This window comes from Schistocerca serialis, chromosome 1, assembly GCF_023864345.2.
Source record: "Schistocerca serialis cubense isolate TAMUIC-IGC-003099 chromosome 1, iqSchSeri2.2, whole genome shotgun sequence".
Taxonomy (NCBI): Eukaryota; Metazoa; Arthropoda; class Insecta; order Orthoptera; family Acrididae; genus Schistocerca; species Schistocerca serialis.
Genome location: NC_064638.1, coordinates 1,237,583,504 through 1,237,598,601, shown reverse-complemented (window position 1 = coordinate 1,237,598,601; position 15,098 = coordinate 1,237,583,504).

The following is a 15,098-nucleotide window of genomic DNA, read 5'->3' as shown; positions in this document are numbered from 1 at the left end:
AACATTTTCTCAAAATCCACTCAAGCTAGAGAGATGAAATTTTTATACAGCACTCCTAGTGGTCAAACTTACATTGTAACAGAGCCATTTGGCAATATGTTCAGTAGTTTCATTTCAGTTTAATTATAAAGCAATTATTTGTAAAAAAATTTGGGTCATTAATAAAAAAAATAATTGGAAGGAAGCTAGAAAAGATACTCCAAAATCCCTCTGTCATAACTGCAATACTAAACCACTCTATATATAAAAAAAATTCAAATTTTTCTATTTGGTAGTTTATTCACAAATGTTCCTCAAACTTAGTGATTTTAACATGGGCACCATAGGCACCTCCGGCTCCCCTTAAAACAACAATAAAGAAAAAAAAAACTCATCGAGGCAGTCTGGTATCTGCATTGAGTCGGTTGATATCTTGCTTACATACATCGCGCTTACGTTGCGTGTGCTTACTCCCCCTTTTATGAGTGGACGTTGTTTTGGTTTCGTGAGGTCATCTCTTGTGACCCTGTTGCTTAATACTTTGCTGTTGGTCTTGGTGTCTTTTTGTCCATCGTCGTGCTTATCGTTCCATTCCCGTTCGTCCACCTTGTTTGTTCGCGGGCCCCTCCCATTTGGTCCCGCCGCGTTTTCATTAGCGGCAATCCCACGACCGTTCCTGTCGCGGTTACTACAATTTGTTTCAATTCTTCAAAAGTTAATGCATTTCCTAACTGCTCGTGATATCCTAAGTGCTCTTCAGTTTCCCTGATTATCCGAGTAGCAAACGTTTCATTGGACACAGGGGTAAGAGTCTGCATTTCTGATCTGGCTCTATAACAATATGCGACACAGTCTTGCTATGTCGTATTGCTAATGGCTGGTAATACCGTCGGATTCCCCCCCCCCCCCATTCCATTCGCATGGTATTCCGTATAAGCTTTAATTTCTCGCATTTTCTGACCATGGTCATTCCGCAAGACGTATGTGGGAGGAAGTAATATGTCGTACGACTGTTTCGGAACTTCGGAACAAACCTCTCAGTGACGCCCAACGCCTCTCTTGTAGCGTCTGCCGCTGGAGTAGCTGAACACCTTCGTAACGCTCTCGCGCCGACTATACGAACCCGTGACGAAGCGCACCACTCTTCGTTGAATCTCCCCTATCCCTTCTATTAATTCAATTTAGTAAAGGTTCCAGATGATGAAGAATTCTCAAGAATTATTCGAACAAATGTTTCATGTGTCACTTCCTTAGCGAGTGAATTATACTTCCTTAAGATTCTTACTATCTTAGTCTGGCATCTGATTTTCCCTCTATTTGTGTTATGTGGTCATTACACTTAGTGCTACTCCGGACGGTTACTCCTACATATTTTTTTACGGTAGTTTCTGAATCCAATAATTTGTCACCAATATGTAATTATACAGTAGTGGACATTTTCTCCTATGTATGTGCACAATGTAAGATTAGCTTACGTCATTTCTTTCGTGGGTGAATTATATTTCCTTAAGAGTTGCTATGAACCTCAGTCCAGAATCTGCTTTTCCTGCTATTTGTTTAGTGTGCTCATTCCACTTAGTGTCATTTCGGATTGTTACGCCTCGCAATTGCAGTTTGCTGCAAATTGTAATCAATAATGTAACAGTACAGTAGTCGATTTCTTCTCCTATGTATGCATTATATGTTACATTGATTAACGTCCAGGCTGAACGGCTAATCCCTACATCACTCTTCAGTCATCTGCAGGTCTTCCTCTAGTTCGTTAAAGACTTCTGACGTTGCGACCCTCATACAGATAACAGCATAATCTGCAAATCAGGGACATGGCACTCTACTGCATGATTCAGTGATGGTGGTATCCCATTGGCTAAAATATTTCGGAAATAAGGTAATCTACCATTATGACTTCTCAGAGGATTTTCTCATTAGAAGAATCAAATTTCACTTTATTCGTGTCAGAGAGTGGAATGTTAGATGTCTTAATCGTTCTGGTAGGATAGAAAACTTGAAAATGGAAAACCATAGTTTAAAGTTAAGTATACCGTCATGAATATTACTGAGTGTAGTGGCAAGGAGAACAGGATTTCTTCCGTGGTGATTATAGAGGTAATAACGCAAAAGCTAACAGGGGTAGTGGAGGAGTAATGAACAATAAACAAATAATTTGGCGGAACTATTATAAACGGTACTGTGAAAATATTATCACTTCCAAGATAGATACACTCACGACCTACCGCAGCACTACATTTACACATTCCTACAAGCTCCACAGAGGATGTAGAAACTGAAAAATAATTGTGCAATGAAAGGACTAATTATTTGTATTAAGAGAGATGAAAAGTTAACTGTCATTGGTGACTGCTGTTTCAGCGAGGAAAAAAGAAAAGTAATAGAATATGAACTAAGGGAAAGAAATTAAAGGAGAAACTGCGTGCTAGAATCACGCACATTTAATGACTGCAATTAATTCCCTTTATACATTTCCTCAAATCAGTGCGTGGAGTGAGGACGGCAACAAAACTAACTAGGATGAGGCGTAACTGGACTACTATTTACCGATAACATTACACTAAGATAAAATACAGACATTCAAGAGATCCAGCGTAGCACTTTTTCTAAATTGCAATTTAATTACGCAGCTTAACAACGGTGCGTTTGCTCAGCTTTCTCCAGCAACGCGTAAGGGATGGAAAAATTAGCCGGTGCGCTCCAACCCCGCCCCCAAGCCGTCGTCGGCAGACGTTCAGGCTCACACAACCCCCCACCCGCTGCCACCCCCGCACTCATCCTGCCAACCCACTTTCGTGAACCGTCGAGGCTGTGTAAACAAGTCGTGCAAACAAAAGCCTGCCTGCCGTCTCCGCTGCTGTAGTACATATATCCACCGTAAAAAAGTACCCAGAAAGCGAAATTCACAGACTCCCTGTTGGGATGAAATACAATACGCGGAACTGGGAATTCCTGTTACAGAATGCTCGCTCTCCGACATCTGTGCGAGAACAAACAATATGTACGGCAAGATGAATAATGCTATAAATTACTCCGAGCTTTCATGCTTTCCTTGCTGTCTGGCCGTCAAAGTGTAATACACACACTCGCACATTAAATCGCCCTTGTGAAACATGATAAGCTATCGCTTTACTGCTCCTTTAATCTCTTCTGTTCACACCAGAATTCATTTGTGACACTGTCCTGTGTAATGTTTAACTGATCTATCGAAGAGGCCATTATGTCACTTCCTGGTGACCTTAGGTCATCGCAGAAATTTATCCATTCTGGATCAAAGATATAACATTTCTGTTTTAATGTAGGTGATGTGATGAAATTGAGAAACTAAAGTTTCCAGTAAAGTCCCCTACGTTATAGGTACAGAAAGCTGGCTTAAGCCAGAGATAAATTCTGCCGAAATTTTTACAAAGGTACAGACGGTGTTTAGAAAGTATAGATTGCATGCAACCGGTGGTGGAGTGTTCGTCGCTGTTAGTAGTAGTTTATCCTGTAGTGAAGTAGAAGTGGATAGTTCCTGTGAATTATTATGGGTGGAGGTTACACTCAACAACCGAGCTAGGTTAATAATTGGCTCCTTTTACCGAACTCCCGACTCAGCAGCATTAGTGGCAGAACAACTGAGAGAAAATTTGGAATACATTTCACATAAATTTTCTCAGCATGTTACAGTCTTAGGTGGAGATTTCAATTTACCAGATATAGACTGGGACACTCAGATGTTTAGGACGGGTGGTAGGGACAGAGCATCGAGTGACATTATACTGAGTGCACTATCCGAAAATTACCTCGAGCAATTAAACAGAGAACCGACTCGTGGAGATAACATCTTGGACCTACTGATAACAAACAGACCCGAACTTTTCGGCTCTTTAAGTGCAGAACAGGGAATCAGTGATCATAAGGCCGTTGCAGCATCCCTGGATATGGAAGTTAATAGGAATATAAAAAAGGGGAGGAAGGTTTATCAGTTTAGCAAGGGTAATAGAAGGCAGATTTCAGACTACCTAACAGATCAAAACGAAAATTTCTGTTCCGACACTGACAATGTTGAGTGTTTATGGAAAAAGTTCAAGGCAATCGTAAAATGCGTTTTAGACAGGTACGTGCCGAGTAAAACTGTGGGGAACGGGAAAAACCCACCGTGGTATAACAACAAAGTTAGGAAACTACTGCGAAAGCAAAGAGAGCTTCACTCCAAGTTTAAACGCAGCCAAAACCTCTCAGACAAACAGAAGCTAAACGATGACAAAGTTAGCGTACGGAGGGCTATGCGTGAAGCGTTCAGTGAATTCGAAAGTAAAATTCTATGTACCGACTTGACAGAAAATCCTAGGAAGTTCTGGTCTTACGTTAAATCAGTAAGTGGCTCGAAACAGCATATCCAGACACTCCGGGATGATGAGAGCATTGAAACAGAGGATGACACGCGTAAAGCTGAAATACTAAACACCTTTTTCCAAAGCTGTTTCACAGAGGAAGACCGCACTGCAGTTCCTTCTCTAAATCCTCGCACAAACGAAAAAATGGCTGACATCGATATAAGTGTCCAAGGAATAGAAAAGCAACTGGAATCACTCAATAGAGGAAAGTCCACTGGACTTGACGGGATACCAATTCGATTCTACACAGAGTACGCGAAAGAACTTGCCCCCCTTCTAACAGCCGTGTACCGCAAGTCTCTAGAGGAACGGAGGGTTCCAAATGATTGGAAAAGAGCACAGGTAGTCCCAGTCTTCAAGAAGGGTCGTCGAGCAGATGCGCAAAACTATAGACCTATATCTCTGACGTCGATCTGTTGTAGAATTTTAGAACATGTTTTTTGCTGGAGTATCATGTCGTTTTTGGAAACCCAGAATCTACTATGTAGGAATCAACATGGATTCCGGAAACAGCGATCGTGTGAGACCCAACTCGCTTTAGTAGTTCATGAGACCCAGAAAATATTAGATACAGGCTCCCAGGCAGATGCTATTTTTCTTGACTTCCGGAAGGCGTTCGATACAGTTCCGCACTGTCACCTGATAAACAAAGTAAGAGCCTACGGAATATCAGACCAGCTGTGTGGCTGGATTGAAGAGTTTTTGGCAAACAGAACACAGCATGTTATTATCAATGGAGAGACGTCTACAGACGTTAAAGTAACCTCTGGCGTGCCACAGGGGAGTGTTATGGGACCATTGCTTTTCACAATATACATAAATGACCTAGTAGATAGTGTCGGAAGTTCCATGCGGCTTTTCGTGGATGATGCTGTAGTATACAGAGAAGTTGCAGCATTAGAAAATTGTAGCGAAATGCAGGAAGATCTGCAGCGGATAGGCACTTGGTGCAGGGAGTGGCAACTGACCCTTAACATAGACAAATGTAATGTATTGCGAATACATAGAAAGAAGGATCCTTTATTGTATGATTATATGATAGCGGAACAAACACTGGTAGCAGTTACTTCTGTAAAATATCTGGGAGTATGCGTGCGGAACGATTTGAAGTGGAATGATCATATAAAATTAATTGTTGGTAAGGCGGGTACCAGGCTGAGATTCATTGGGAGAGTGCTTAGAAAATGAAGTCCATTAACAAAGGAGGTGGCTTACAAAACACTCGTTCGACCTATACTTCAGTATTGCTCATCAGTGTGGGATCCGTACCAGATCGGTTTGACGGAGGAGATAGAGATGATCCAAAGAAGAGCGGCGCGTTTCGTCACAGGGTTATTTGGTAACCGTGATAGCGTTACGGAGATGTTTAATAAACTCAAGTGGCAGACTCTGCAAGAGAGGCGCTCTGCATCGCGGTGTAGCTTGCTCGTAAGGTTTCAAGAGGGTGCGTTTCTGGGTGAGGTATCGAATATATTGCTTCCCCCTACTTATACCTCCCGAGGAGATCACGAATGTATCATTAGAGAGATTAGAGCGCGCACGGAGGCTTTCAGACAGTCGCTCTTCCCGCGAACCATACGGACTGGAACAGGAAAGGGAGGTAATGACAGTGGCACGTAAAGTGCCCTCCGCCACACACCGTTGGGTGGCTTGCGGAGTATAAATGTAGATGTAGATGAACCTAAATTTGATAGATATTAACGAACGATTTTTTTGTCAAATGACTAATTTGTATCCATCCGATATCACTTACACAGATCAATGTGATACCGAAATGGTAATATTATTTCATTGGTGAATCCTAAGATTGTATTTTTATATTATTATCATAGCCTGTTTTTGTTCAACGACCTGAGATTACATCCTCCTTATGACAAAATCCACAGTTTTCAACGAATTAACACCCAAAACGTTTCTATAAAAAAATGTAAAATGTTCTCAGAAAACTGAAAATGTGAAATGTGAGCGATTGAAAAAACTGTTTCGGAAACAAACTCTAAATGAACGCATCTCAAAGTAGATAAATTGAAAAAAGCTAAAAAACGACGATTTTTCTATTGTAAGCTATCGATAAAACCATGTTTTAGTGGAGAGACATGGCTACATTTGCGCGAAATGAAATTATGAACATAGTGTCTATTCTTTGATATAACATGCTGCTACTGTTACTTTGTTATTCCCCTTACAGTGTGCCATAAATGTGGTAAATTCAAATTTCTCTTTGACAGGACTGTTAAATTTTTGTAGGTGCCATTAATGATACTCAATAATCCAACCTAAAGTCAGCTTTTTGGTGAAATAAGGTTTCTAGTCGTGGTGGTTGGCAACAGATCTCAATAAGCAAAAGTGAACACGGTTTCCAAGATTCTTGGAAAGAATTCTCGTATCCTGTATAGACAGAATACTTCAGGTTTACTGACATTTACACCAACTGCTCATCTATGTATTTTCCTCCTTTTTGGTACTAATGTACGGTTAGTGCTAGTTCTTGGTACAACCCGCTTCTGAACTCATCAGACCTGGATTCTCTACCATTGTGTATCGATATTTAACGCACTGTAGTTTCAGGGAGCTAAATGTAACTGCAATGTTTCATGTAGTCTGTCTGATTTCAAGAATTTAACACAGTGGTAAATTTGTAAATCTTTTATTTGCCCTAGAGGATGTTCCTACTATTTCAGCAGGTCTCTTCTAATATCAGATATTGTGTGCTGATTTTGTCAGCACTAGGTTGAAAATCTAATGTATGTTATGATAAGTTTTCCATGCTATTCGCTTTGGGAGGCTATTTCGTATTTATTAGCTACAAACGCGCACTTACATGCAACTGTTTCAATCGATAAAAATTAATTAAGATGGAAGATTATAACTGAAAGTACAATATTGCATTTATTTCCTCATTTTTTTTTATTAATTTGGTCACTGCGAAGTTAGCTGACAGTGTTTTTTGTATCCAAAGTTACTTAATAATTTATTTACAGATAATTAGTATTTTTCCCCTGCAAACTAAGATTAAAAAGAAGACAACGTGTGCAGCTACTAATAATTACCTCAGGGCTACATTGGTGGATGTCGCTTATTTCTTAGAGGTAAACAGAATACTGATAAGCTGATTTTGGCTGAAGAGGTTTCGGATCTATCCTTACCACACAGTTGAACGAAGCGTGTTCCATCACGTAATGGGTTTCGCAATGCATGCATGTTGAAGCCCATAAGCACTGGAAGGTGGGTTCTATACCAAATGAGTCAGACTGATTATCATTGCTGTTATTCATGACCATGTCATAGTCAATTTTACAGCGTTGAAATGCCTTACATCAGGTGAAGCGGGAAAGTGTTTCACTATCTGAGAATATCTGACCTCTGCGCCCAAGTCTTCTGAAAAATTTGATACAGACATGTCCTCAAGTCTGACTGAACAGTTTGAAGGAGAGACCTCACCAGATGATTAATTTTTTGACACTTTTCAGTACTCTTGAATACGTAGCGTACAATTTTTCCAAGTTAAAAGCTGCACACTTGCGGTAACATGATCTCCAAACATTCCAAGACAATGACTGTCGTTCGTTTCTAGGCGCTACAGTCTGGAACCGCGTGACCGCTACGGTCGCAGGTTCGAATCCTGCCTCGGGCATGGATGTGTGTGATGTCCTTAGGTTAGTTAGGTTTAAGTAGTTCTAAGTTCTAGGGGACTGATGACCACAGCAGTTAAGTCCCATAGTGCTCAGAGCCATTTGAACCAACAATGACTGTTTTGCTACTTATCTCTTTACGTTGTGTGCTACGTACCCCCGTCCTCAAGTCTGTCAGTTGTTTACTATCACTAATACTAAAGCCTCGGCCAAAAGAAGTCTCATCCTGCATTCATAACGGCACGATTGCGAAGACAACCGTGTTATGATTGTCGGACGAGATGCTGTTCCCTGTTTTCATGTTTGTCCTGCCGCATAACAACCTAAAGCATTATTTTCGATGCAGTTTGGTTTTCATGTCATCATTTTCTTTCATCGCTTGAACTTAATGAATTAATCACAGCTTACCTTTATTTGTAAGTAAATCACATACACCAGAACAAGTATTTTTTCTTTATTGTTCGATTCTCAAAAGACGGTTGCGCATTTAAATTTCGCCAAAGTTGATGTCACTTTCTCGACTGGTGAGAGGTGAGTATTAAAGAATGCTATGACAGCCATTTCTAAGAAACACTCAGAATGTCGCCTCTGGTTATTTAATGCACTAGGAGAAAAGTAAATTATTGTGCTTTAAAGGGGACTTTTATTCTTCCTCTCGGAAGGACGAGAGACTTGGTCCAACAAGTGCTACGTTTTCACACATTAAAGTGGGTTAAATACTTTATGACAACGAATATTCATCTTATGCATTATGCATTGTATTACGTTTCCATAAGTGCTTCTTACGGGCGTTATTGGATGGTTACTTAGGGCTCCTAGTAGGGTGCCTGGCTTGCAGGACAATTTTCCATCACTCAAGGAATATTTTCAGGGTACAATCTCTTAATACGAGGGTGAGTCAAACGAAAATCTTAAATTTGTAATAACAAATCCAAATTTTGCGCCGTTATCATGTAAGCTGGTAAGCGTGCTACAAACAGCGTGCAGAATGGCCTGTAGGTGGCAACATAGTGTAGTTGCACACATACTGCCGCAGTATCAGTATAAAGATGGCCGCCCCACTTGCGACTTGCACCAGGGAAGAACAGCGTTCTGTTATTTGGTTTTCGCTTAGTGAAAGTGTGAAATGTATTGAAATTCATCGACGAGTGAAGGTTCAGTAGGGTGATGCATGTTTGTCACAGTAGCAAGTCTACGAATGAAGTAGGAAGTTCGCAAATGGTATGACTTCAGTAGAAGATGTTCCTCGTCCAGTTCAGGCACAACGAGTTGTAATTCCACAGAACACTGCCGCATTTGAAGCCATAGTGAAGGAAAACCGCCGAGTGACACTGAATGACACTGCAGCATGTTTACAGATTAGTGATGGGTCAGCACACCACATTGTACATAATGTGCCCCAGTTTCACAAAGTTTCTGCAAGATGGGTGCCACGGCAGCTGACTCCTGAAATGAGAGAACGACGAGTTGATGCTTTGGCGCTTTGAACGAGAAGGTGATGGCTTCCTTGCCAGAATCGTTACTGGGGACGAAACCTCGATTCACTTCCACCAAGCCGGCCGGAGTGGCCGAGCGGTTCTAGGCGCTACAGTCTGGAGCCGCGCGACCGCTAAGGTCGCAAGTTCGAATCCTGCCTCGGGCATGGATGTGTGTGATGTCCTTAGGTTAGTTAGGTTTAAGTAGTTCTAAGTTCCAGGGGACTTATGACCTCAGTTGTTAAGTCCCATAGTGCTCAGAGCCATTTGAACTTCCACCAACCGTAAACGAAGAGAGCGAGCAAGGAATGGCGCCATTCCTCAGCACCAAAACCAAAGAAGTTTCGAACAGAACCATCAGCAGGGAAGGTTATGCTGACTCGCTTTTGGGACGAAAAAGGCGTTATTTTTGAGCATTACATGCCTAGAGGAATCACTGTCACCAGTGTATCATACACAGATCTCCTAAAAAATTATTCTGCGGCCTGAAATCAAATCAAAGCTACCAAAAGAATTTTTTTCTAAAGGGATTTATGCACTTTGTAAGCGCTGGAGGACTCGAATTGAGTGCGGGGGAGGTTATGTTGAAAAGTGATACAGCTTTGTACCACTTCTGCACAATAGATAATAATTAAAATAATATTTGTTTTCATTTGACTCAGCCTCGTATCTGCACTCAGAAAAGAAATTTTCGTAACACAGAATTGGCAACATTTTTAGCGAAAAGATAAGGACAAGTACCAATTATTACCAGAGAAAGACTATTCGCCACAAGACTTTTTTTCACATCAATCCTATGGCTGGTTTGATGTGGCCAGCCACCACTTCCTTTCCTGTGTCACTGTATTTATCTCAGAGTAGCACGTACACCGATCGTCTTCCACTATGTATTGCTCAGGTTGTGATCACTACAATTTGAAGGTCTTAAAGTGGTAAATTTACTGCGTTAGCAACAACAAAGTAGAAGAAGTGGATGTATACTGTCCGACATCGATCGAACATATAAAAGAGTCTTTCAAATAAGCAGTGCCCACCTATCCAATTGATTCGTTATTTTTTGGTTTAAGAAAATACTTGCAAAATCCTAGGAATTGGATATCTGCGAACGTTAACTATAGAGTTGTTATACATGGTAATGCAAAAACAGGAGGGTTTAGTGTTTTAATCCGAAGTTCAATTGGGAGTCAAGGGTAGTGACTTCCCAAATGTTGGAAAACATTGCCACAGAGAAATAATCTCCAGTCTTTCGCATCTGCTATTTCCTCATGGTGTAAGAGACAGTACGTTGACTCACGTTTAGAATTACTTCACAATAATTTTAGGTCTCTTCAAATAAACACGTAAGTTGGAAGTGGCTGCTGGTTGTGAGGCTACGAGATTTCCCAGATGTTTTGTAGGCAAAGTTTTTGAAAATAAATCATTTAGTTCGTCAGTGAGGGAAACACGTGCTAATTTTGAATAAAAATGAAGAAGTGATGTAAGTGGAAGATCTTTTTTTATCTAGAAAAACTGGGGATGGATTAAATAGTTTAATTACTTTGTGGGATGATCTGGTTATGAGCTGGTCTTGTTCCGTGCATTTTGTTATTTTTCTGAGATATTCCGCATGAGCCTTGAGCCGCCCTAGGAAAGTTAAAGCGGTGATTGGCGTCATGACTTGCGGAATGATCGGAGGTGGCAAAGAATCTTCTGCACGAAATGTGTCATGAAATATCAATGACCAGAAGATTTATGATGTAAATGCTCATGTATGTACCCCAAGGTTTGATTACGAAGCTTTGTGTTGGTGCAAAGGTGATGTACCTAGCTGATTAAGTTCAGATCACGCTTCCAATAAAAGGCATGATAAAAGCCTTGATACAAATCAAAGTTTTTGAGTTGTGGTTTTGGATATGAGCGGAATTCTTCGACAGACATAAGAAGAGTTGGTTAATGAGTCGAGGGTTCACATACCCCTCGGAGCTGAAGACTAGCGACAGTGTAGTTTAGAAACTAACTGAAGCCTCACAACGTACAGGAATTTGGCGTATGTTCCCGTCAGAAATCGTGCTTGAATAGTGTTCAAGTTATTCCAAATATACATCGTTGGGTCTGATGTAGAGTAGCGTTCATGACTTAAAATGAATTGCGGTATTGTTTTTTTTAAATACAGTATACAGTAATTGTCATTAAATCAATACCTAATAAGGGCAATGCGCGGAGCGTACGACAGATTTTTTAAAGTATGGGAGTCATGCAATCATAATAAAAGATGTGTCAGTCTTATTATCAAACCACATATTCAGTAGGATAACATCTGTGAGTCTGCTGGCGCAATAAAATTTTCATTTGTTAGTCCGCGACATCGTTTTCTCCTTCCCTCAGTCCGTCAGAGAACAAGATGGAGAGCGTGAAACCCGGTGTTGGCTGTCGGCCAAACACTCCCGGGAAACACCCTGGGGTCTGCAGAGCTCACCACACACAGCTGATAGACGAATCAACTGAAATAGCTTGCCATTCCCGTTCTCCACAAGATATCGTATCGCTCTAAGTTTTTTTGAATTCAAATCACGTTTCCGGCTAATGTGCTAGTGATTAGAAAACGCTCTGTTCGCAATAGCTGATATTTTCCTGAAATTCCATTGTTCATTTTCGCTTCTAACTCAGAAATATTAGCAAAAATAGATGGTAATTCCTTCAAAATTCATTAATGGAATATGCAAATTAAAATTTCTCAAATGGATGGGATGTAGATTGTTTTTTTTTTCCCCTTAACTTCGAAACATACTCGACGCTTTCTTGCAGTCATTATTCGTACCTTTCTTCACTTTCCGTGTCTGGGAAAAGACATCTTTCTTTTCCTTTCCATTACTGGGCAAAGTTTTTGTCCTTTGCGGTGCCATTCGAAACACCTTACGGAGTACAGAATTCGTCCATATTTTGGCATGGCAGTAGGTGATTTGAAACTTCATGGCAGATTAAAACTGTGTGCTTGGCCGAGACACGAACTCGTGACCTTTACCTTATGCGGTCAAGTGCTCTGTTGACTGAGCTACCCAAGCACGACTCACGACCTGACCTCACAGCTTCAATTCTGGCGGTACTCGTCTCCTATCTTCCAAACTTCATAGAAGCTCTTCTGCGAACCTTACAGAACTAGCACTCCTGGAAGAAAGGATAGTGCTGAGACATGGCTTAGCCACAGCCTGGGGGATGTTTCCAGAATGAGATTTTCACTCTGCAGCAGAGTGTGCGCTGATATGAAACTTCGTGGTGGTCTTGCACACAGTTTTAATCTGCCAGTAATTTTCATATCAGCACACACTCCGCTGCAGCGTGAAAATCGCATGGTAGTAGGTGATTGACGTCAGTGATAAGATTCACTGATGACATTGCTAGCCTGAGTGAAAGTGAAAAAGGATTACACGATCTGTTGGATGGAATACAAATAACAATGACTACAGAATAAGGGATTAACTTGAACAGGAACGTTAATTAGTGCAGCCGTGGTTGGAGGAAACAGCGCGAAAGACAGACAGTGGCGAGAGCTGCCGAGAATACACACTCCGAATGACGTAAAGAGCGGCTAAGCAAGCCGACGAGGCGTGAATAAGGGGCACTCGATCCTTGGTTACACGTGCCAGATATGGCGTACAAAACATTATTATCGACTGTTCCCTGAAGCACAATTAGTTTTAATTAGACAGAATTTCAAAACAGCCGTGCATCAAATAATTAACTCGTAGGGTAGAATTAATCTGAGCCTTGGCGGGACCGGCACCATTAGTATCGCTGACATGAGTACGATCGATTTCCTGGAACAGAGGTTTGGCTTGGGGCTTGGGCCGGCTCGGGATATAAGCGAGTGCCGACCGCGAGTAAGAACAACAACGCTTTGAGAACGGAAGTCGGCGATTGGCTGGCGGGCAGAAGCGACGACGGCGTGCCTGAGGCCGGCCTGCGGTTGTCACGTGGTTATACTGGAGGAGGCGGGAGTTGGCCGGCGCTGTGCATTCTCCGGCAACCTCGTGAGCTGTGGGTGTGCCCGCTTCCTTGGAGGGACACGCTGTTAAGGTCTTGCTAAGTGATAGTCTGACATCTTCACAAAGTCGCCCCAGCATCAAAACACCCAGTTAAGTAATGCAATTGTGTCATATGATGACATGATGGAGACCGTGGCGGTTGTTTGAAGACAAATGTTGATGGTGTGGGGACTACAACCAGCCACAAATTTACTTTCTGTTCCTTTGTTGAAAGGGTACCGTTACCGGTTTCGAATCGTTGTGATTCATCCTCGGACGGTTTACACGCTTTCTTTATGACATGCGGTGTGTTTTTTTGCAGATTAATTGTCCTAAAATATAAATAATACATAGTTATAAACATGCCACACACAGATGTTTGCGTTACAGATTTTCGTTGCATGTGACTTATGTGAAATGTTGGTTTGGAGTGTTTGTTTTCATAACATTCGTCCAACAGATGTGAATACATTCCCACTGCATTCTTATTGTTGCACACGTAAATTTTTCTCACTGTACACTTTGGATTTGTCACTGAGAAGATTTCTATCGCGCACCATATGTTTTGATACATACAAAGAGCTTACAAACATATGAGTATCAAAGATGCTATGATATATCCTAACATTTGTCGATGATGTCCTATGTTTGGAAAATATCATACATTCATTTACGCAACTGTAATGCCTTTTACACTAGTACAGAGACATTGATTTTTTGAGTTGATATTGTTACATTAATTATAAACGTTTTTAAAAAATATATGTATATAGTAGTGTATAGGTAAAATAGTGCATTATTTAATTACATTTAACATATTAGTACACCTATCTGCAGATCAAGTAGCCAATTTATATGTTACTATAATTCTCATGATGGTAAATGTCATTAAATAATGTACTATTTTACCTATACAGTAATATATATATATATATATATATATATATATATATATATATATATATTCTATAACTAATGTAACAATACCAGCTCAAATAATCAATGTTAGGATATATCATAGCATCTTTGATACTCATATGTTTGTAAGCTCTTTGTATGTATCAAAACATTTGGTGCGTGATAGAAATCTTCTCAGTGACAAATCCAAAACTTTCAGTGAGAAAAATGTACGTGTGCAAGAATAAGAATGCAGTGGGAATGTATTCACATCTGTTGGACGAATGTTATGAGAACAAACACTCCAAACCGGCATTTCACGTAAGTCACATGCAACGAAAATCTGTAACGCAACCATCTGTGTGTGGCATGTTTATAATTATGTATTATTTATATTTTAGGACAATTAATCTGTAAAAAAACACACCACATGTCATAAAGAAAGCGTGTAAACCGTCTGAGGATGAATCACAACGGTTCGAAACCGGTAACGGTACCCTTTGAATAAAGGAACTGATAGTATATTTGTGGCTGGTTGCTGTCCCAACACCATCAACCCAGTCAAGTACTCTAATTACTAAGAGGGCTTGGTTAACTGTGATTGTGATCGCTCTTGGTGCAATAAGACGTTGCCGGACGCGTGATGTTATGTGTGTTAGATTTCATTTGAAGCCCAAGTGTTTGATTTGCTTGTAATATCGATTAATCCATGTCAATATGTCCTGT